The 23,726-nt window shown below is 38.1% G+C and overlaps 1 long non-coding RNA gene across 5 annotated transcripts in view; it reads left to right on the forward strand.

Annotated features, from left to right (window-relative positions):
- LOC122182733 overlaps nt 1-23,726 on the forward strand; it is a 280,673-nt gene that overhangs the window by 252,407 nt on the left and 4,540 nt on the right. For 2 of the 5 annotated variants that reach the window (XR_006179961.1, XR_006179960.1), the window contains one exon: nt 14,800-14,886. This is a non-coding gene — a long non-coding RNA (uncharacterized LOC122182733). Of the gene's footprint in view, nt 1-9,132; nt 9,206-13,891; nt 14,074-14,219; nt 14,295-14,799; nt 14,887-23,726 lie in introns of those variants that run through there. The other 3 variants (XR_006179962.1, XR_006179964.1, XR_006179963.1) reach the window with 3 other exon arrangements.

The following is a 23,726-nucleotide window of genomic DNA, read 5'->3' on the forward strand; positions in this document are numbered from 1 at the left end:
TTTTTTTTTTTTTTTTTTTTTTTTTTTTTTTTTTTTTTACTCTTTAAAGCAAGAGGCAATGTGTTACAAATTATAAAATGAACTAACATTTGCACTTTCTGGAACCGGCTTTAGCAGCCATGTAGATTTATTTAAATACTGTATCAGGAGTCAGATACTATTTCTGATTCAGCTTGAAAGTTAAAAATACAGATGTTCATGACTTGTACTCCAGACAACCCATAACAAAGCTCAGCATTGTTGTTCAGTTCTTAGCAGGGAGCAGTGTAACGATGTACAACCTGTGTTGCTTGAAACCAACTTAAAAATCTATAAAACCAACTATAAAAACCTATGCTGTGTAATGAACCCTCCACAACTCTGTTGTGTTTTGGTGTTGTTTTTGTTGTTGTTTTTGGGTTTTTTGTTGTTGTTTTTTTAAGATGTATGTTAGTGTTAGGACAGTATCTCTTTGGTATAAGCAGTAAATACAAATTAAGTCCATCCCTTCCCTGTTCAGTGAAATCATGGCACTGTATTTTGAAATGCTGCCAGTTTCAGGTACAAACAGAAGTGCTGTTAGATCTGGCCTGCTACTGTAAATGTAAACCATTAAAATGGTGATTAATGAGAAATGGATGGAATTCAATCCTGCACAGGAAATTCAAGGACCTAACAGGGAAGGGAGGTATGAATTCATGCCTGACTCTGGGGCCTGACTGTTCTTGAAACTTGATTCTCCTCTGCCTTGGGGTCTGCAAGAAGTTAGGGAAGATCAATAGCATTTGATTGTGTGCAATCGAACAGGCATTGCTAATCACTGGTAATTTGGTTTTGGAACTGCATTCTGCCACCCCCACCCTCTTCTCTTTTCTCAACTACCAAATTCACTTTACTTTGTTTTGCTTGTGACCTTTTTATCTAACATGTTTCTATGGTTTGTTATTTTCCTTCCTTACCCCCTCATCTAACCTGATGAGGGGGTGCTTTTCACCACTTACACCTCCTTTTCCAAAGAGAGGAATCATCATCAGAGTCCAGGAGAAAAGCTTGTCCAGCATTAAGTGCTAGACTTCAGCTAGGAGATTGAAAGTAAGTGGACTGAAGAGCAGTTTATTTCTGCTTTCTTGAATGTGGGTAAGAGAGAGATTGGAGAGCACTTGTGCCTCAGGGAGACTTGAGAGAATAAGGAAGAGACTTCTGCTGAGCATTTCATTTTGCTATCTGAAAAACTCTGCTTAATCTCATTCTTTCCTGATATATCTTTCATCCTTTTTTGAAATGCTTTTGTTGTTGCCTTCTTAAGACTCACACATTTCTTGGTTATTTTCTTATTTAAAGATCATCATCATCATCATCTTCTAATCTTGGTTGATTTAAAGACTGTTAGTTCATCTTTGCCTCACCTTCCTCAGCTATAAATTAGCAACAGAAATGTATGCCTGGCTGTTGCTATTCCATTCAATACGTAGAGTTTGTGGCATTATTGCTTTTATGTTGTTACTTACTGGTAATCTTCAATCTACTATCTTACTGTCCCAGCAAGGTTCCCCTCTAGACATTCATTCCAGTTGCTCAACAATTTTTTTCTTCAGAAATACTCTTTTCCCCTGTAGTTTGGAAACAAATTGGTCTAAGAGCAAAATCTGGCTTGGGATATGTTGACATGGATGGCACATTCCTTAATGCTGTATTTATACGATAATAGAAGAGAGTTATGGCACTTAGACAGAAGACCTTTCGAGAGGTTCTTCACCATCACTACCAGAAACAGCACAAGATCATCCTGATCCCACCCAGGTAACTCGCTACTTCAGCAGCGGTGCTGTGTTCTGCGGTTGAGTTGTAGTTGTGCGACAAAATTGACAAGAAATGAGTAATGTAGTTGGGTTGAATTTCGTTAAGTTGAAGTGTATCATTTTGTTTAAAAAGTTAACGTGGTAACAGATTTTATGTGTGTATTAATGAATAGTTTCAAATTGCTGTAATTGCACAAGATATAAATTACAGTAATTGTGTTCGCTTAAGTCTTTCAGTGGTGATGGTGCCATCATTTCAGTGTCACATTTCTAAGAATTTACTAATTTCTTTTTGTGAGCAATTTTGACGTTTTTATAATGTACCTTAATGTCCATTGTACTTGAGGGAGACAAGTAGCACTTTCAGCAGGATAAAAAGGTACTGAAAAGCGTGAGAATTTAGTGCAGATGGATGTGCAAATACAGATACCTCTATCAGAGTAATCCCTCAGATAACCGTGAGTCCATCGTGAACTTTTAGAGAGAATTGAGATAATTATGGCAGCGAAAAAAGTTGTTATTTTCCCACAAATTTAAGGGCCAACGGCCATAATATTTAGCTCCTGTTTTCACTATAATTAGCATAGCATCTGTAAGCCAAAATGAGAGAGGGGTCTGCTCTGTAACATTGTTCTGGGTGTCACCCCTCTTGGTGTAGGTAAGGATGGAGAACTGCTTTGCACTAGGGGTAAAAGCAGATTCTTACTGCATCAGAGATGTTTTTCTACTTTTGGGATGATGTGTCTAAAATACTTAAAAAATAGAATAAAATAAAAAGTGCTTTGCAGGTCACAAATATTTCCAAGCTTCTTGATTGCTTAGTCAACTCACTGACATCTCTGACCACATGACATAAAATAATAATAAATAATAAATACTTAAATGTAATTATGAGAATCATATCAAGAATTATAGAATGGCTTGGGTTGGAAGGGAGCTCAAGGATCATGGAGCTCTAATCCCCACTGCAGGCAGGGCTGCCAGCCTCCACATTTAATACCAGACCAGGCTCCATCCAACCTGGCCTTGAACACCTCCAGGGACGGGGCATCCACAGCCTCTCTGTGCAGCCTGTGCCAGTACCTCTGCTCTCTTATAGTAAAGAATTTTGAGAAATGGATTTATTGTCCAGTGCAATCTTTATTTCCTCTTAATGACTGGCTCTGTTCATCTGGCACTATGCAAATAACTTTATTATCAGGGAGGAAAGCTAACAGCCTTTAAGGCTTAAATTCTGTGAATGATGCCCGCGAGAAACTCCTTAGAAAAACACTTCTGGTGAACTCAGTGGAACTCTTCATGTATCAAAATTACTCACACAAGTGTTTGAGAGTAAACTGGTAGTGTTCCTCTCCCACATTTCTCCTGTTCTTCCATCATGAGAGCAAGCCAGCACGTGGACACCAGAGGGCTTTTTTTTTTTAGTCTAATATGTACTAAATAAGGATTTAGTCTGAACTGAAAAACTGCTTTGAATCTTTCCAGAAACTATTAATTCCTGCAAGCTTTTTGAATTTTTCTATTTATTTCATAGCCTTTAGTTCTTGATTTAAATTATCTGTAGTGTTCCTCCTAAGTGTGTTTTCTCTCTATTTAATGTTTATAATGTACGCTTATTGCAATTTAACAAACTCTACAGTTAGCTGTATTTTACTTAAAGTGAACTTACTACTTTAAAAAGGTTCTGGAATTAATGACTTACCAGAAAAATAAAAAAGACCTAATGTTATGTCCTAACAAGGCACTGTGGATTTGTTTAGCTGTTAATGCATATTCAGAGCATATGCAATAGCTGCAGAATACTTATCAAAAGCATAGCATCTGTAAGAGGCTGTCACTATTCCCTAATGTCAGGTTTCTTCACAAGTCACAATTTCTCTTGAAGTTCTCTTGCATTGTTTCCCTGTTATACTTTTTATGTATCTACTGCAACTTATGCATTCTTGGTGTTTTGTGGATATATGTTTAATGGGTAAATCAAGTATTTTTCCTCAATTCAGGAAACACGTAGATGTGGTACTTGGGGTTCAGTGGGCAGTAATGGTGGTAGGTGGATGATTGGACTTGATCTTAGAGGTCCTTTCCAACCTTAAGCTTGATTCCATGATTTCGCATGATATTTTTTTTTCCCACCATCCCCTTGGGTTGTTTTAAGTATACTATCCTATCCTTTACCCTAATGCTAAATTGCAAGCAAACTTCACTTTAATTCAGGCTGTTTTGGAGTCAACTCTATCTGATCCCCAACTGCTTCAAAAGCTGACTGATCTCCCCTATAATTAGGTCTCTTGCAGCACCTTTCTCCTACTTACGTGGACAGATGGAGTCCCAGTTGTTTTCCTGTGGTCACTAATGCTACCAAGAGACCCATCTTAATGAAGGCACTTAGATTAATTTGGAATTTTTAATCATGAATTAACACTTGTCAGCTTCGAAGTGTACACTGTTGGGAAATTAATGTCACATCATGTGATACAGATATTTTAAGTCTGCAAAGAAAACTGATTGTTTTCTTTTTTTTTTTTTTTTTCCCTCCATAGCAAAGGTTAACTGTCTGGACAGCTGTGAGTCAAGCCTTCAAGCCATGCTGCTTTATCTGATTGGTCTCAGACTTGATCTGGCACATGAAAGGAAATGTGAGGAAGTTTCAAGCAGGGATCATTTTGCAAGTCCAGAGCTTAGGGTGAGGTCAAGTTCACTCACATTTTTGGAGTATCACATTTCAAACATAAAGGGCATGACAGTTGGTAGAGCAATGGTTTAAACTGCAGGAGATCCATGTTGCTGGAGTATTTTTGTGTTATTTACCAGAATCAGTGAAATATAGCACAGTAAAGAAACAGCAGTTACGTGTATTTTTTAAAGGCGACCCTTCTAGGGAGTAGGCATATGGTGACTTTATCTCCGTTTTGATGTTTAACTCACACAGGTGTTGCCAGCATCTCATGGAGCTGCAGGGTAATGTTAGCATTTAGTTAATGAGTAAGTTCTTATTATTCATGTGACATTAATTTAGCCCACGATGTTACTCCTTTCCTCCTGTGGTGCATTCAGAGCCATGGAGATTGCTGCAAGAATTTATGGGATGGAAAAGCAGATATTTAACAGTGTAATCTATGGGGTTTTTTAAGCTGTATGGAGTCATGAAGTCATTACTGTTGGAAAAGACTACCAAGATCATCTAGTCTGACCATGAACCCATCACCACCATGCCCAGTAACCATGTCCCTCAGTCCTGCTGACTGCCCTCCTTCCAGACAAGCTCTGTTCCAGACTCAGCCTTAGATCATCACTTCAAAAAACAACAACAAAAAAAAAGGCACTGAAATGCTTTCTTTCTTTCCTGAAAATGAAAATGCTAATTAAAAATTCCAGGAAATATAAGATTATAAATTGCAGAATATCTTAATACCTTGCATGCAAATTAGTCCACTGTTCCAATCATGTAAATAAGCACTGTCAAGACATTATGTGAAGGACAACAATAATGGGCACTTGTCTAATCCTTTTATGATCTTTTTCAGAGTGGTAACGACAGTGGTGCTAAATGTGATGGAGAAGTGATGTGTTGCTAGACAAAACTTGGAGTGACAGGCACTGATCTGTTAGAAATTGTCTACATTTTAATTTTTGAATGCAAAATTCTCTAGGGCTTTGCTTGGTATCGTGGAGTGGGGGCTCTCTCACTTCTCACTTCAGAATTTTATAATGAAATAGGCACAGTCTTGGGATGCTCTCGTCACTTGTATGCTTATCAAGGAGAGCTGTGCACAAGCTGGAACTAAAACTAAACCCTCAATGCAAATCCCCACTGTGCCCTGAAAGGAGTATAATAAGAAGAGGAGCATGACTTGTCCTTGTATCTCCCTTGCCTTAACAAGAACAGTAAGGATTTGATGGGGAATAACAATACTTGCATCTTTAGTTATCCTATGGAAATCAATGCAAAGTGTGCTCCCACTAAGGGATGTAGCGGCTAAAGGGCTAAATGAACTGAGAACTCCTGCAGAATTTTGTCTTGTCCTTTAGAATTCTTTTCATTTTCTAACAGTCTCAAGGTATTCCTTGGTTTCTCTGTGCTGTTTTCACCATTTTATTGTGACACCAGAGAACTAAACTTCATGCAGCACTTTATTTCCTACAGAGCTGATCACTCTCTGTCCAGCCTGTTACTGGCTTGATCAGATAGAAATGGATGAGATCAGAGAAGCTGGCAATATTGCTCCTATAACCCTTCCTGATGCTATATTGGGTACTTGAAAATACCAAAGGTCTTATTTAAAGAGCTGTTAAGTCATTACCTTCTTTCCAAGAGAAAAAGGGGTGGTTCCCTTATAATATTCCCTTAAAAGTCTCAATTTGAAATCACTTTTTGCTACTCTTTGTTTTTTTTCTTATTTAACATCTACAATATGTTATATTTCACCAAAACAAATCCCTAGCTTTCAACTTTTTCTCATTATTTTGTGTTTTTTTGTGAATAAAGTGAGGAGTGTCAGCCTTTAAGCAGACCTGATTTTCCTTTCCAAGGCAGCGTCTTTCATCATTAACTTTCAAATAGCAAATCAATCATGCTAAAGTGCTGCTCTTTTTATCCTAATTATTTTTCCATTTGCTGTATTTCATATTCTGCATATACATTAATATACTTTTGGCCTTCTCCTTTAAGAAAAAAAATATACAGTAATACTAATTTATGTCCCTTTCCTTTCAAGCTTCATTAAGGCTGTATTGGTGCTCACCTTTGTGAACGTTTGCCCTTGAAATTTTTAACTCTCATGATAAGCATGCAGTTTTGCTGCTATCGTTAGCCATAAATTAACTGCTTATGTTCAAATTCAGCTCCCTGTTCTCCTGGGGTACAATCAAGAATCCTTCTGCCACGCACCAGAGGAGAAGAGAACCATATCTCAGTATTCTAATATCTGTGCCTCAGTGTGATGTTGTTGCTTATGGTCGAGTATTTTCTTGCTCTGTCTTGGCTAATGGAAAACTTCTGGATATTTCTGATAGCGTATTCCCCTTGTACAGTCTGTGGTAAAATATTCAGACATTCCATGACAGTGGTATCACAATCCTGACTCACAACTGTAGTAAATTCTTGTGGGTGTTACTACCTTCTTAGTTCTTTGTAGCAGATCGTATGTTTAATCTATGAAATCAGACTCTTTTTTGTTGTCATAGCTGGGAATATGCATGAAAAGAATAGCTGTCCAGTAACAGAATCCATTTCAGTGATACCATACTTGTGACTTCACTGATTTGGAGATGTGATGACTGGCTGGCTCTAAGAAGAGTCTGGCAAGCTACAGGTTCTTATTTTGGCCCTTGGGTAAAGTGTCATGCCTGCTGTGTAAGCATGTGGTGGGCCCTATGAAAGACAATATTGTGTTTGTGTGTAAATCTGCATTTCTAGCTTATTCAGTCAACTGCTTGAGTTTGAAAAGCAAACAAAAAAAAAGGCAAAAAACAAAAGGAAAAAAATAGGAAAAAACATTTGCAGAGAATAGTCTCTGGCACACTGGTCAAGAAAATCCCAGTAGAGACATGGGTCAGCTGTAAGGAGAAAACATGAAGATGAGAACTAAAGTAAAATTTGACAAGTTGCCCCCTGTAAATCAAATTTATACTTTTGGAATTCTGCACAGGCTGTGGATTTGTACTTGGCACTGCATTCACACACACACATGTTCATCTGCTGAATAACGTAGGTTGTTTAGGTGTCTTGGCAAACCTTATTTGTACAGTACGTACAGAAGCATTGCCTCACAGTAACTCACAGTGAAACTGAGAATTTTTGTTTCTTTTCTCTCAAGATATGGATGCCTTGTGTTTTGGCATTTGTGGCAATGATGTATGCTTCTCTGAGGTTTTAGAAGATTAATGTGAACATCTTTTCACAGGACAAGAGGAGATATCTGTCTTGGTAGCAATTCCTTCAGAAGATGATCTAAAAGATGCTGAATAAGATTTAAAAATCCTAGTCCAAGGGAGGGGATACCGCAGAATTAAGTAGTCCTAGAGGAATTTATTTCTGTTCCAAAAGGCACACAAGACTCTATTACATTGGAAAACAGCATATTAGTAAGCTCTTATAGGGTCAGTTGTATACTGTATAGGTTGGTAGAGTCTCTTCATAGGCATAGATTGCATCAAGAGACTGATGAAACCCAAATATTTTGATCCCTGATTTTAATTTGTTCTACTTACTGTATTAATTCCTTTGCTAAAGCTATTCAGTAATTTGCACAGAAGTATGCCTGTTCCTTTCTGTTCCTGTCTTGTATGTAGCATAAGAAATAAAGCTTTTTATAAGTTTTTTTTTTTTAATAGAACATAATACTTTTTTTTTTTTAAATAAAAATAAACTCATCCTAGGGTTCTCATAATTTGACAGGCAGTGTTTCGGAAAACAAAGACTGATGGACACTTGTACTTAAAATTCTTTGTTGCAGTAGTGCAATTTGGTTTAGTCTCAGGTGGTTTGGAACATCTCCTTGCAAAGCATTAGCCTTTTTTTTTTTTCCCCACTGCTAGCTTACAAAGGAATAGATACTAGGTAATATGTATCTTAGTGCATGATTTTTTTGCTCGCTAAATCTTTTAAACCTGTGGGGCTGGTTTGGATAAATGTGGACTTTCAGGAGGTGTATCTGTATGCAAGACCAGACTGAACAGGGCTCTGAGCAGCTTGATTTGGCTGTAGATGTCCCCATTCAGTGTAGGGGAGCTGGACTAGATGGCCATTAATGGTTCCTTCTAACTCAAATAATGCTATGATTCTATTGTTCTTGTTTCATATTCAGTGATGTAGAATGAACATAACGAGTAGAGAGGTGTTACAGGCAATGCTGAGCTGCTGCCTCTGAGCCAGTTGCAACTGATAGTATTCTGCCTATGGCCTTATGTAGGGCTGACTTCTACATGGGGTGAAAATGAATCTCAAGGCTGATTGTTGGTGACAACATAAATGAACGTCGGGAAATTTAACTCATTATATTGTCTTTTAGGTCTTTGTGTCATCTCTACTGTCAGAATAACAAAAGACTATTTCTCAACACGCTTCAGGTTGGGTTTTTTTTCCTCTTTGTCTTGGCTTATTCTGAGTGTATCTTAAACCCGAGTGCCCTCTTCTGATCTTGAAGTAGGTGTCAGCTCTTAGCACACCTGTCCCTGTGGCTGCAGCTCAGCAGCCAATTGTTTGAAGTTAGACAAGCATCTGGGGACAGAGATATTTTAATTTGTAATCAGCTTTAAAGCTTTAAAGCCTTCAGCACTTGCTCTGATCAGAAACAGGAGCTTAGGCAGAAATTTGTCTTCCCTACTTATAAAAAACATTTTTCTCCCCTGGCAGGAACCATAGGCTTGATCTGAGTCCACTGAAGTGAAGATAAACCCTTATCAGCTCTGGCCCAGCCCTTAACACAGTGAGTTCCTTGGCCAACAGCCACTTGGGCTGGAGGAAGCATAGTATTACAAGATTTTCAAGGGACAAATACTAATTAAGGATAATCTTGTGGAAAATATTACCTTTTTTTTTTTGGACATATTTATCTTGGGATATACTGGTAAGAGATAATTCTAAAATTACCAACTTTGGTGGAGGCTTTCCAATGCTACTAAACAAGAGTCAATTTGTGTACATCATCTGGACATATGTATGTTATAGATATTAGATAGCTACTTACGAATAAAGTTTATTATTAATAAGCTGTCACCTCTGGGATGGGAACAAGCAATTGTCAAGCAGCACACAGCAGCAACTCTGCATCCAGTTAGCATTCTGGAATAGAATTCTTTTACTTATTTAAGGAAAATTGCATATGTTTGTTTTCTAAAATAATCTTAAAATCATATATATATATTAATACCATTTAAATTAAATAAAATGTTTGCCCCTAAGGCACTTAATATATCCCAAGTATGTTAAATGTTGCTAAATTTTATAATGTTAAATTAATTCATAACTGTATTTTGAAGTAAGCTTTAACAGCACTGGTTTTTCTACACTGTGGCTGTGTGCTTATGTTTAAAGCAGTTAATATTCGGCAAACTGGGAGTCTTGAAACTTCAAATAAACAGTCTCTACTGACAAAACTAGTTGTTGATAATTTTAGATGGGAATTGCTGAGAGACTGAAGGGCAGATTAACACCGGAGGCCACTCCAGAAAGAGGTTTATCAACACATCAAGCAACAAAAGGGTTATTTATAGTACTTTCCTGGAATGCGTCTTTTTCAGCTCTCTACTGCCACCTTGAGTCTCTTGTTTTCAGCAGAAAACCCAAGTTGGGCGTAGCACATACAGAAACAAAGGGAAAACAGATGGCCAGTTCTGCTGACTGGAGCCCTCTCCATCCATCAGATGGAAGTCATCTTGTATAAGAGAAACAAAGTTTGTTGGTTCTTTTTTTTCTTTTAATTTGAGATTTATACCCATTATGATAAACTCTAGCGAGAGTTGAAGGCAGAATGCTGGGACATCTTGATGCTAACTGAAACTTGGTGTAAACAGCAGCAGAATTAAGGTTCATGGAAAGGAGCCTGGTGTGAATGGGTGAATGTGTTGTGCAGCCACCCCTGGCAGAGATTATAAGGGGAGATAATGAGATTTTAGAGTACATTTGCGAGGGGACATAGAAATCTTACAAGCACTATTTCATCTCTTACGTATATGATTTGATACCATAAATTTTGTTCTATAATTGCCATCTACAAAGTTGGCACCTTCCTCTGGAAATAAGTAGCATGGGTCAGGTCTGTATATTGTGATTCCTATTATCCACAGAATATGCTAAGGAAAATTAGTGTTTTTCAAAGTCTCATGGGAAAGATGTATAAAAAGTAGAATTTTGAGGCCTTCCCACGTAGGCAATTCTCTAAAAACTTCTGCGTTATTTTTCTACTTTTATAAGCTAATAGATGTTTGAAGATTTTTTTTCTTGTTATTCTCCATTGTTTTCCTTCTAGTTATGTCTTACTTGGTGATGGTTATTTTCAGTCAGTGTTCACAACTTGATACTTTGTGATTAATCACAGTCTTGGGCAGCAGGATTGTGAGATCACTGTTACTAACCCTAATCCAATCACAGAATCATTAAGGTTGAAAAACACCTCAAAGTCCACCGTTCACCCACCACCAATATTGCCCACTGACCTTCCTCAGTGCCATGTTTCTTGAACACCTCCAGGGACGGTGACTCCACCACTTCCCTATTTGCTACAGTGCATCAAATATTGGCCACCCTTCATTTCTAGTAGATACAGGAGTTTCTGCAGTGCATGCCAAGCTGGCGCAACCAGCTTCTATATGTCACAGACTGGTGTAGGGGATATACTGAGGTAAGACACAGAGGTGACTTTTTAAGGACCAATGAAAGTACATCTTTGAAATTTTTAGACCTCAAGATCAGTACTCTACAGCATAATGGGCACAAAGGAAAAATGCATGTTTTGTTCCTCCCAAATGGGTGGTTCAGAGTCACTGCTGCTTTACTGTTGTGTATTGATTGCAGGAATTGCATGGTTCTTCCAATAATGGTTATGTATAAATTCTGGTACTTCTCCAGAAGCATGGTCTAATTTACGGGATTCTTCTTCCTGCAATCTGATTGTCAGCAATGGTTTTCCAGAAATGTATACAGGTACCTGTTAGACCCACCCACCCAAAGCTCTTGGAATTTGTTGAGGTGAATATTTTTAATACTGTTCTTGGGAATAATCTTTGGACGGTGTCTGTTTTCATTTGAAGTCACAGCACTGCTGTAGTTGCTGCATTCAGTGCTCTTCTTAATGGATTTCCTGCAAGTGCTACATTAAATGATCATGGAATTCATGAAAAAGCAGAAGGAAATGACATAATGGTGCCCACAAATTCTGTGTATAGACTTTTCCACAGACTTGCTCGTCTTTGAGCCTAGAAGTTGTTGGAAAAACCAACATATTTGATCTTACTCTCTTTCTTGATTCCTGTTTGTGTAATGGAAGCCCTGACCTTTTGCTCCTTTACTGAAGAAATAAAGGAAAAAAGAAAAAAAAATTAATTATGGAGAGTACTGTTGTTTTGGTAATAGGGATAGCTATTTGATTTAGATGCTTTGCATTCCTAAGTAACTATTAGTGGGAATTAACATGACCATGTTCTGTTATCTGCAGAGCTACAGTTTCATTGGAGATACAAGAGAAATGTCTGCGTAATAAAACCAGAGCTCTACTACAGAATTTGTAAGATGTGCAATAAGTAGTTGCCAATTAAATCCACCTAAGTACATTCAAACCAAAAAGGAAGACCTGTAAAAACAGAAGAAAGCTATGGGGAAATATGTCTGTGGCATTGCTCCTTCAGCAGCTTTACAGGATCATATGCTGTGAATTACCTGAGACAGGGCAAAGAATTCTGTGAGAAATGATTTAAAAAACAAACAAACAAACAAAAAAACACCTCACTTCACAGAAACTGAAGTAATAGCTGGAAAATCTTTGATTTTTGGATGTGCTTACTGAGATCTAGAAAGGCTTCTTAGAAGATCTTGAATGTTTATATCTGAGGATTCAAAATCTGTGTCTCTTTCCTGGCCTGCAAACAGCTTTGCTTTTGAGATGACTCTTTGTGGTTTATTGTGGTGAGTTCATCAAATAACTTTCCCCTCTTCTGAGTTTAGTTTCCATCTGAGAGATAGTTTATCCCCTAGATGCTAACAAGACCAATTACATTGTTTAGAGCCTTCCAGCCTCATTTGGGTGATCCCTTCAGTAAATTCCCTCCTCTCTGTGATGACGACTCAATAAATTCTCCAGGCTGTGTTTTCATCACATTCCTTCAAAGTCTCATCACTGGTTGAGTACCTCTTGATGTATTATTGTATAAAAGTGTTGTGTTGGTGGCAACATGCATCCTTGTTTGGAAAATGCTGATCTGTTTGTTCATGCTACACCACTGAGAGTGGTTAGCCTAAGGTGATTGCTCGTGCCTTGTGCAGTCATCATTCTGGTACCACAAACAGCCTACTCTTACCAGTCTGAGGGTGAAACGTGCTATTTGACTCTAAAGCAGGATGTTTTGCCCAGGCAGCAGGTGAAATTAATCTCCCGATCATTCCATTACAACTGCTGGCTGGCTATCAATGCTCAAGCGGGCCTGTGTAGCATTGGCTCATGTATTTTGGGAGTCCTGCAGTCTGAAAAAAACCATAACCTACAAATGCCATTTTAGCCATATATTTGTGGCACTCATTAACGAGGCAGAGGACGGAGCATGGTTGCAGACCTTGGATTTTATAGCTCTGCAGTCCTAGACTTCTTCCTCTTTTGAGCAGAGGCACTGACAGTCATCCTAAACTATAAAGCATATTCATGTTAATAAAATAGTAATAATAATAATACATAGCTAAGCAGCAACAAATAAGCTGGAGTGAGGTTACTGTGTTTTGCTTTCCCTTTCCTTTAATGGATGCCAACACTGGCCCACGAGTTTCAGCAGTTTTTCACCCTTTGGAAAATCCAGGCTCACTCTCCCCTTTCCTCCCCACCCCCATTATTCCCCTTGGGTATTGTCCTATTGATGTGACTTTAACCAATTGCATAAAGGTCAGTGTGCACTACTGCTCTTATGCACATAAAGCAATGAGAGTAAAGCAGAGTCACAATTCACTGTAGAATCTATCCCAAGTTTCGTCCTTTTTTTAATAAACTCAGTTTTAGTGAGTTTTGTTGTTCACATATTTTGAGGAGATGCTGACTGGTGTCAGTTTGATGGTTTAGCTAGTCAAATAACATCATATTATTTCCCTCTTAGTCTCATCTTTATCATTCTCATATGAATTAAAAATGGGAACTTTTAAAGCACTTTAACTCCAAAGACATGAGATTCTTAGGCCTACTGTGACTCCTGAATTTCCTACTTAGTAAATACATGAATGAGATATGGATTTGTATTTTCTGAATGAGAGCAGCACCTCTTTAATTTTTATTCTGGGACGGAATATATTAAGCTTAAATTCTGAATGAAGTTGACACCGGCTTAATGTAGTAACGTGCAGAAAGTTTATTCAAAAATCTTTAATTTTTCCCTGTCCAACCTGAACATATTGTACTGCTGTGCCACATAAGCTATGTGACTGATTTTTGGGAGTTTAGACTCTTTGGTAAGTGATAACACAAAGTATTGGAAACTTCTACTGCATTTTAAGATACAAAAAAAGACACTCTTATAAACTTGTTCACTTTATTCTTTTTCCTACGGCAGTCTTTTGTAGCCTTTCTATGTTCAGAGGAACAGACTTGGTTCAGCTGTGAAGGTAAATGAGACTGATGTGTTTTGTCACAGTTGAGAATAAAGACAAATTAAACCTTTTTCCATTGTAAATGTCTGTTTAGTAATGCAAAAACTTGCTTTGGAGTAAGTGTCTACAGTGGCCTTTTTTTTTTTTTTTTTTTTTTTTAGTAGTCATAAAATTATGAGTGCTGTTGCTGAAACTGATTTACTCTTCATTCTCTGATAGACTGTATGAGCTGCCAGGTAATGTGCTTCAGAGTACAAAGCTTTGTGCCATTTTACTGTTTTAGTCAGAGTTAAGCAAATGATTTCATCTCATCATATTTTTAAGTATACTCATTCTAATAGGCTGAGTATTTTCCTAATTTCTCTGCTAATCACTAGAAACACTCTTGGCCTCAGTTCAGAAACTGTTGTGTCCTAAATTTCAAGCTGGGATTAGCACAGAGCTAAGAAATCCAGAGCAAGTCAGCTGTGAAATGAGAGCATTTTGCACACACTCAGGTGAGAAGAAGCAGGGCCAGTCCTTTGTACACCCAGTACTGCGTGTACTCATCCATGCTCGCGCTCACAAAGGTCAATATTTGAACTAGTTACTGCAACTTCCTCATCAGAGTTTAATTACAAGAAGTACGAACTTATGCAATGACAGAGAAGTCAGTTCATCATACAGTTAAGTTTGTCTTGTGATGTTTTAGAGAGATTTTTTGGTGAGCTGATTGAATAATTCTCTGTGCTGTCTTTGCAGTGTCTCTACTGTAAGTGGATTCGTGCACCTTCCCTGGAATGAAATAAGGTCTTCTGAAAATGTTCCATCTGGAAGGAAGCAGGAAAGGTGAGCCGTAGCTTCTATCATATCACAAATTTGTTCAGCACAAATCTGCAGATTTTATCTGTAAATCTGGGATTACTTTAGGATCCCTTCCCCCACCTCAGTTAAATGCCCGAAAAACATTGCTCATCTTTTATTTAACATTAAATAATCCTCGTTAGTTATTTATGGGAATTGTGGCTATTATCAGCTTTGACAATGTTATCTATAGAACAAAATGTTTTAGAAATAAGCCTGTGTAATATAACCAAGCTGTTTTTTTTAAGCTCACTAATGTTTGATCATGTTTTAACTGGATCCTGCCGTGATGACAGCACCAAGAAAAATTTCTCTTAAGCCTCAGAGCATTCTGCTAAATAAAAAATGATTTCAAAACTAATCCATTTTCAAATACTATTAGGTGATTTCATAAAACCCCGAGTCCTAATTTCACTACAAATGTTAGTGCCTGGACATGATATAACGCTCTGTTTCCTGTTGTGCTATTCTTAGAGTGAGGGAACCAAGTTTCCCAGACTTCCCCAGAAATAGGCTTCTTCCCAAAAAGAAGAACTGACAACAAGGAATATTAATGTCCCAAAAAGCTAACTCCTACTCTGCAAGATAAATAGAAATAGTTCAACCATCTGCAGTAGTGTCAGTAGAGCTCGCAAACTTATATAATGTCTAGAGTAAAGAAGAGAAGATAAAGAAATAATAAGTCATCCTATAGGCAGTATAATTCTTTGTGACATGTACAGTATTTCGGAAATTACATGTAGACTAAACATAGTTTTGATACCTACAAGAGAAATTACACAATTTTAGCATGACTTCTCTGAGATGTAATGTCTGGTTTGATCCCTCACATCTTCATATTCCAGGATGACGGATTGGTGCTGTTAACTTTTTTTTTCCTTCTAAGTTTGCACAGTGAGAGCTGACTGACAAACAGCAAATGTCATCTGCCTCCTCCTCACCCTGTAACCAGAAGGTTGGGGTTAAAAGTGGGAGGGAAGAAGCAGAGATGAATAACTGAGAGCACTAGAAATTTGGCAGCATCTGAAGTCTGTATGTACAATAAAGCGCTGAATGACACATTAAGGCGGTGCACCTTAATTGTAACTGAAACATGGTAAATTATAAGATAAAAGTATTTTAGAAATTAAATCTACCCCGTATTGATATGTTGCATTATCCTGGAGTGACCCAGGGCAGCCAAATGTTCTTGCAGTCTGTCCTTGGCTCCTTTTGCATTATACAAGTTCCTAAGCCAAATTTGCTAAGTTAACATCTGAGCTGTAAATAAAGATCCTCGAAGCCTACTGTGCTTTCCTTGTTCTAAGAGTCCCTTCACAGTATGGCCGCAATTCAACTAAGTATTTAATATGTGCTTAAATCCCACTTAAATCAATGGGATTTAAACATTTGCTTAAATGCTTTGCTGAATCTGGCCTATTAAACTGTCTATGTTAGGGATCAAAATGTAATTTATACTGCTATGATTTCTTTTCTAGTGTTATATACGAGATCCCAAACTACATTTCACTGTAGCCTTGCTTCAACCAGACTGGAACTGTTTAGAGAGAATGTGTTTTAATTATTTTGGGCATCAACTGCTGTAAACTCCTGATAAAAGAGGTCAAACTCTGTAGAGAAGACTGCTTTTCATGCGGTATCATGTTGAAGATTAGTTATGTGCAGTTTTCCTTCTTCAGTAATGTTTGTAGCTCCTGGTAAATGTGGGAACACAGAGTTTTTACAGAATGTAGATACATGAAAGTATTTGAGGAGGAGGAGAGTTACAAGCTTTTTCTTATTTGGCTGATTTGTTGGCAATCTTGCTTCTTCACAAATTCAGCTAGCAGCAGCCAGGAAAGCAGTAATCTGTAGCAGATAGGGTGGCAAGAAAGGAAGTCACTAAAAAGGTCATCAAGAATTGCCAAGTCGTTTCATGTCTGGGGAAAATAGGTCAAAAATATTTCAGCTGTATATATGACTATATATATATATATATATTTTTTTTTTTTTTAAATATAATTTAGTGATGTGTTCTTCCATGCCCAAAGAGATTGCATTGGTCTTATCACTTTTTTTTGGAGAGGAGTGGGGATGGATGGTGGGAAAGTGAGGACTCTTCTTGACTTTTCCTATCGTACAAGCTCTCTTCTTGTTGTGGAAATCAGCCAAAAGACAGCTCATATGCCAAGAAAGCCCAGTCTAAGAGATGAGTGGAAAATAGCAGATGCTTAAATTTCTCTTGGATTTTCTCAAAGCTGTTAATACTGGTTTGTGCTTAATTAGCCAAAGAAGGGATGGACTGTGCTTCACTATTTCATATACAGATACTTCTTTGATCTTATGAGTTAGCTGCCTCTGGGACGTTACTGTCTATATATGGGAAGAGCTGAATGTTGATTTCTTACTTAAACACCACTAATAGGAGATAATTGCTGTAAAACACTCCTCACACCCACAATGCAGCCTCCCTGCCAGAATTTCCTTAAGATAAGGATTTTTAAGACAGCTTTGTCTGAAGTTTTTTTAGGAGTCTGGAAAGAAATGATTGTCCATGGTTACTAGGTTTAGTGAAACCAAAGAGTCTCTTTTGACTGCCACTTAACTCTCCTTTAAGCAACTGGGCTTTTTTTTTCCCCTAAGATTTCTCAGTAACTTGTCTTTAACCTCAGGGGTAGAGGTGGACAAATAAATGTGTCTTCCTTGGGCATGAAATTACCTTTCTGTAAGGGATGTTTCCAATGGGCATCTGTGATGCTCTTCAGCTTCTCTGTGCCTCCTGAAAGGTATGAATAAGTCAGCTATCAGTGGAGGCTGTTTAAATGTGCAGAATCATTGGGCCATATGGAAGGGCATTAGAAGTAAAGAGAACCAGCAGAATGGAAAAAGCAAACCAGTTCTGGAGAGCAGAAGATGGGAATATTAAAGCCATCAATATCAAATACTGTAAGGCCATATTAAGTATACTTGTTCTTAGTGTCGCTTGTTTTGTTGCCTAATTAGCTCACAACACTTGATTAGCCTATCCTTAATATCTGACATGGCCTTTTTGGATAGCAGGCACAAATCATCTGAACACATACAATTTCTTTTTACCTTTAATTTGTTCCCATAATTCATTGTGATACATTTATATTAATCTGGATCTCATATTTATAGGAAAACAAAGCACATTCAGGAGAGATTGTGATTTAAAATGAATGGATATAAGGGCAGTATTTATATTAGAATACTAAAGGTAATTTAATACTAGCTTTTTTCAGCTGATGATGCATAAATTTTAGTTCTGCTTCAGCACATACCCCAATTTCTTGAATGTTTTACATCTCTGAGAGTTATGTATTAATTGATACCAATTTTGAAGTGTTTCGTACCAGGTTTTTTGTTGTGTTGTTATGGGTTTTTTTAATGATCTGCAGCATGACTGAGCCAGTACAATATTCCTGTGAAAGAAAGGAGTCACTTCTTGAGCAGGGAAAGTAATAATCTTTTTGTAATTCATCTGTTGACACAAGTTCTTGCATGCATACACTGAAGAATCTTCCGTTTGCAACTTCCTTTGGTCCTAAGCTTGGATAAAACTTACCAATTCTATTTTAGTGTGCTTTGTTTATACCTCAAAGACTATGATTTATGGTTTATGAATGAAAGTGTTCCATGTTTTCATGTCGTTTTTGAAGATTTCAAGTTTCCCCAAACATTGTATATTAACAATTACTTTCTCTCAGTTGTGAAGTGTGGCTTTAAAGAGCTGCTCCCTCTCATTCACACAGATTCTTTATCACATTGAATTAAGTAAGAAGGGAAAATGGAGAAATAAATTAATTTTCAATTGTTTTTTTTTTTTCAAATTATCATAATTTCACTTAATTTCAAATTAAATATTAATGCAGTATTTTCTTTTAGTGAGAAATTACTTTAATGGAAGAGCTTCCCATGGTAACAGAAACAAAATGATTAACTGTGCTTTCTGCTTTAGTAATGAGATAGTTCTAAAACAGTTTCTCCTGGTTCAGCATTTATCTCTCCTTTCATACAGATCCAGCACCTTCCCCTCTACCTGGCATATGATGGGCCTTGTTTTGGGATATATAGTTCTCACTCTTTTTACAAGTTTTAAAATGCAGCTGGGCTATAGGAAGGGCCCCTTCAAACTCCCTGGTAGGTAATGGGGTAAATGCATACACATGTCTAATTTCAGTGATGCAATGACTGAAAGTGTATTCAGAAAACAAGTAACACATGTCCAAATGCAAATTCTCATGAAAAGCTTCAAAATTAGATAATTTAAATGTATTCTTGTGGTTGTTTTTCAGTTAGAAAATTAAACTACAGAAATGTCCCCCTAGCTAAATGAGGCTTCCGCAATGTTGAAATTAATCAATCAACTCTTCAATAAGAGCCAAGCCTCAGATCCGCAAGCATGAAACGACAGCTAGTAATGACTGTATAAATTGATTTCAGAAGGTTAAATGTGCACATTCAGGGTTCACAGAACAAAGTCTTATGGTCATATCCAAGCGGATATCTGTGTGACTCACATTACTTTGCATACCCTATAATCATGAAAATTAAGGCCCTGGGTTTAGATGAAGCCATGAAGTTTGATTTCTGTTGAAAAGTTGTGTGTGTTTGGTGGTGTTTGTTTTTCTGATGAACTATGGAGGTCTGATGCTTGCTGCTCAGGCAGAAAGAGGAGGATAGAACCCAAAGGTACTAAGTATTTGTGTGAGGGTAGGGATTATGGTTGATCACATTTAAAGGACAACATTAGTGTGTTACTCGTTAGACCTGGATGGAAATCAAGGCCAGTAATAGTAACTGGCTCCTGATGAGGATATTGCTGAAGCTGACATCTGCACTTTGACTAAGCTTACATGAATCAGACTGAAAATGGGTACATTATAAGGACAGGTGAACCTGTAAGTAATCATGCCTACAGCCCAACAGTCTTTGCTTTAATGGTTATTACAAAACTTCCTCCAATAGAGATATGAAATAGCTTTAAATAAGTACAAGAACTTTCAAAGTTGGTAAATGCTAGGTTTCAGCCAAGGGCAGGATAGAAATGTATTTGGGAGACTCTTGTGTAACCTTTCATTGTGGGACTTTATAAACTAAGGCCGCAATTAGTGATGGGCTGTAACTAGATCCTGGACTGTGATGGCATTTAATATCTGTTTCAGAAGATGTTCCCAGGCTAAAATCAATGTTATGTCCTTCAGACCTCAAAAACATAGAGTTATGTAAGTACATGCAGATCTTCCTGTGTTGAAGTTGTTGCACTGCCTGTGCTAAAACAGTCTGAGGTAGGATGAGGTGTAATGTGGATTGCAGCTGTTCACATTAAGACTGATTGAGTAAACATCCTCGGCTTAGGTTTCTGTTTTGTTGTTCTGTTGTCTTGATTTATTTCTGTTTTGGCTTAGGTTGTGTTGATCTTCCTCATCAGGGCAAGGTTTCCAGGGTAAGGTGACTGGTTAGGCTTTTCATACCCAAACTTATGTCTGTATTTGTCCTTGTGTGCTTGGCTGAACTTGTAAGTCTCACAGCTAGTATCGAGTTAGGGTGTGCAAGGGCCAATTAATAGAAAATACAAAGAAATAGCTCATCTATACTGACCATGGGTGATAAACAAGAACAGCTAAATGACAGCCAAATACAAGAAAGAAGACAGGTTTGGCAATCAGTGCAATCAACAGAACAAGCTTATTTGCAGAGGAAAGAAGTGTAATGGTTTCAGATCTTCTAAAAAAAGCATTTCCTTTAAAAAAGTAGAAAGAAAAGCAATGTGATGCTGATGATTTGAAACATGTTTATGCAGTATATAATAACCTAAAACTGAATGTGAGGCGAAAGCAAAACAAAGTACCTCAAGAAGAGTTGTTTCACTTAAATTTTTCATCCTTCCTCACAGGGTTTTGAAAAATCTCGGTGAGATCTGTGTGTTCAAAGCCTGAGCCTCCAGCCCTCGGACTGGGACTGCAATGCTGCAGTCTCTGCAGCCATCTTGTGGGGATTCTGGGCATGTTCACTGTTCAGTGACTTGCTGCTAACAGCCAGCTTGCAAGTTCTATTTCCTCACCTCAGCAAATTGTGACTGAGTCAGAATGAACAGAGTCTTGTGGCGTGCCATTTCTCCCCCTAATCACCCCAGGGATGCACTGCTCTGGAGCTGCGTGCAATTTCCAGGCCTCAGCCCTGCACAGGACCCCATGAGCTGCCATGGGCTGACCAGGAAGAGTTTGGTGCTGTGGAGCTGAAAGCCTGTGGCATGATGAATCCTCAGCTTCATAGAAAGCTCCATACACTGTTTTGTTGCAGAGCTGTTGTCAGAGTCACTGCAGGCTTCCTTAAGGAGCTTTGGAAGGACAACTACTTAACAGCTTTAATAGCATTACAGACAGGCTGAAAGGCAGTCCATTTTATGCTTCCATCAACTAGATGCCTTCTGTTTTCCCGTTCTCTCTGATTATACCCTTACTCTTCCTATCCTGCCAACTCAACCAGCTAAATTCAACTTGGGGATGGTATTTCCTTTCTTTCCATAACTGCTTTACTCTCTTCCCCTCCGTTCTTTCTTGGCACTTTGTTCTGCAAACCAGCAAAACAAAGGATGCTCACTTAGTAGAAATAGCGTTCGTTTCCCTGAGGGTTTTGTGTATTCAGCTCATAGAAAGGCAGAGACCAAAGAAGTTTACTTTGGAAACAGATTGGTATTGATCAACACTATCAAGGGAATGTAGGTGCAGATTATTCAATTAATGAATTCTTCTCTAAGAAATATCATACAAGGAATATCATTTTTCTTCAAATTCCTTAAGAGAACCTCCTCAACATCTCTAGCAAGCTGACCTACTGCTATTCTCTTTCTTGCCTCTTCTCCTGAGTAGCAGTGATAGGGTGAGAGGTAATGGCCTCAAGTTGCACGAGGGGAGGATCAGGTTGGATATTAGAAAGAATTCATTCACAGAAAGAGTGATGCTGCATTGGCACAGGCTGCCCAGGGAGGTAGTGGGGTCACTGTTCCTGGAGGTGTTTAAGAACTCTGAGAATGTGACACTGAGGGTTTAGTGGGCAATGTTAGTGGTAGGTGGAAGGTTGATCTTAGATGTCTTTTCTAACTATAATGATTCTATGATTTTTGCTGGTGGTGTTCTGATTTCCATCCTCAGTTTCATCTCTTTATTTCCTTCAATGATAGGGAGAGTGGAAATGGTTTCCTGGTGGTGGCTCATGCCTTTATTCTAAATATACCCCTTATTTATCACTGGGAGAGATTCATGCACTGGAAATCAAGATTCTGTGCACAGTCTTGGGAGGCTATGGCAAAAGACTGCCACAAGAATATCCTGACCAGAAAATCATGGAGAGATGGGTAATTGGAGAGGCTCCACCCTTTGCTTCCTTCTTGGGTTCATCCTGACTTTGGTCCACCACTGAGAGTAGCACTGTTGGCTATGATTCAGAAAGTACAGAGAAAAGAATTAAAATGAAAGAAACTGTCTTGCTATTTGAACAGGAAATTGCAGTTTATTGTTGCATTCATTTTAATTCTCAGTGACAATTACTCCCTACAGATGATCTTGCAGTGAAAAGGATTAAACAGCCAAACCATCTACCTTTGGGGAAAAAAGCAACATAAATTGATTTAAGCAGTTGTCAAACAGATCTGAGATGTGGGATAGGATTTGAGAGCTGAATCAAAGCTTAATTACCAAGAATCTAATAATTATTGACATGGTTATTTGGGTTTTGACAGATGTTTATTACTGAAATAAAATCTTCAGGCACCTCCATGATTCCCTGTAACTTCTGCTCCTAGGAACCTCTCAATAATTTGTCTTAATTGATAATTCATCTTCATATTTGCTGAAACATTGATGGCTCATAAGCTACCAGTGAATCTCACAGCTAACTGGGATTTTAGATATTCTGATATCCGGACTTTCTGGCATGTTTAGAGATGACAACATGCTGTTTATCATTATGGTCTCACAAAGGAGTTGTTTTTAGATTGGTTTGGATATGTCGTTCTGAGTTGTAACATCCTGAAAACTAATAATCATAGGATAACAGGATTGTCTGAGTTGGTAGGGACCCTTCAAGGCCATCTGGTCCAACTGCCCTGCACTAACAGGGACTCCTACAGCTGATCAGGTGCTCAGAGCCTCATCCAGCCTGACCTGCAGTGTCTGCAGGGATGGGGCACCCAGCACCTCTCTGGACAACCTGTGCCAGTGCCTCGCCGCCCTTATTGTAAGAAACTTCTTCCTTATTTCCAGAACTGAGCTCCAGCATCAGGTCTTACATGATGCATGTCACACTTGTTCTTCCTGTTGCTGCTTGGTAGCTGATTAATTGCTACATTTCCCAATTTTATAACATCTTACCTTGTGGACGTTTCCCCTAATCAGGAGACAAATACTTCAGGAATTGTTTTGATGCCGTTTCTTTCCTTTCCTGAAATTCTTGCTGGGTTCTGTGCACTGGCCAGGGTGAGAATGCATTGTCAGTAATAGATGTGTAAGAGTCTTCTTCTAAAATGCAGTTTTGTCGTCCAGTGGCATCAGCCATACCCTTTCAGGTATTCTTGACTCCTGACTGATCTACAACAAATCATATTAATGCTAAATGTTCCAGGAAATGATCGCTTGTCATCTCAAATGATAGAATCTTGATTTGCTACATTCCGCTCAGATTCCAATTGTTTTGTCTCTGTGTATGTCTATGGAATATTCTATTGGCTCTTTTTCCTTAGAGAGGTGTAGATTCCTAATCTCATTGATCTGGTTTCTACATATTAGGTCATGTTACAAATTCCAAATCAGATTAAAACAAAATCG

The sequence above is a fragment of the Lagopus leucura genome, unplaced genomic scaffold (assembly GCF_019238085.1).
Source record: "Lagopus leucura isolate 7727_CA_CO unplaced genomic scaffold, USGS_WTPT01 Super-Scaffold_100015, whole genome shotgun sequence".
Lineage (NCBI taxonomy): Eukaryota > Metazoa > Chordata > Aves > Galliformes > Phasianidae > Lagopus > Lagopus leucura.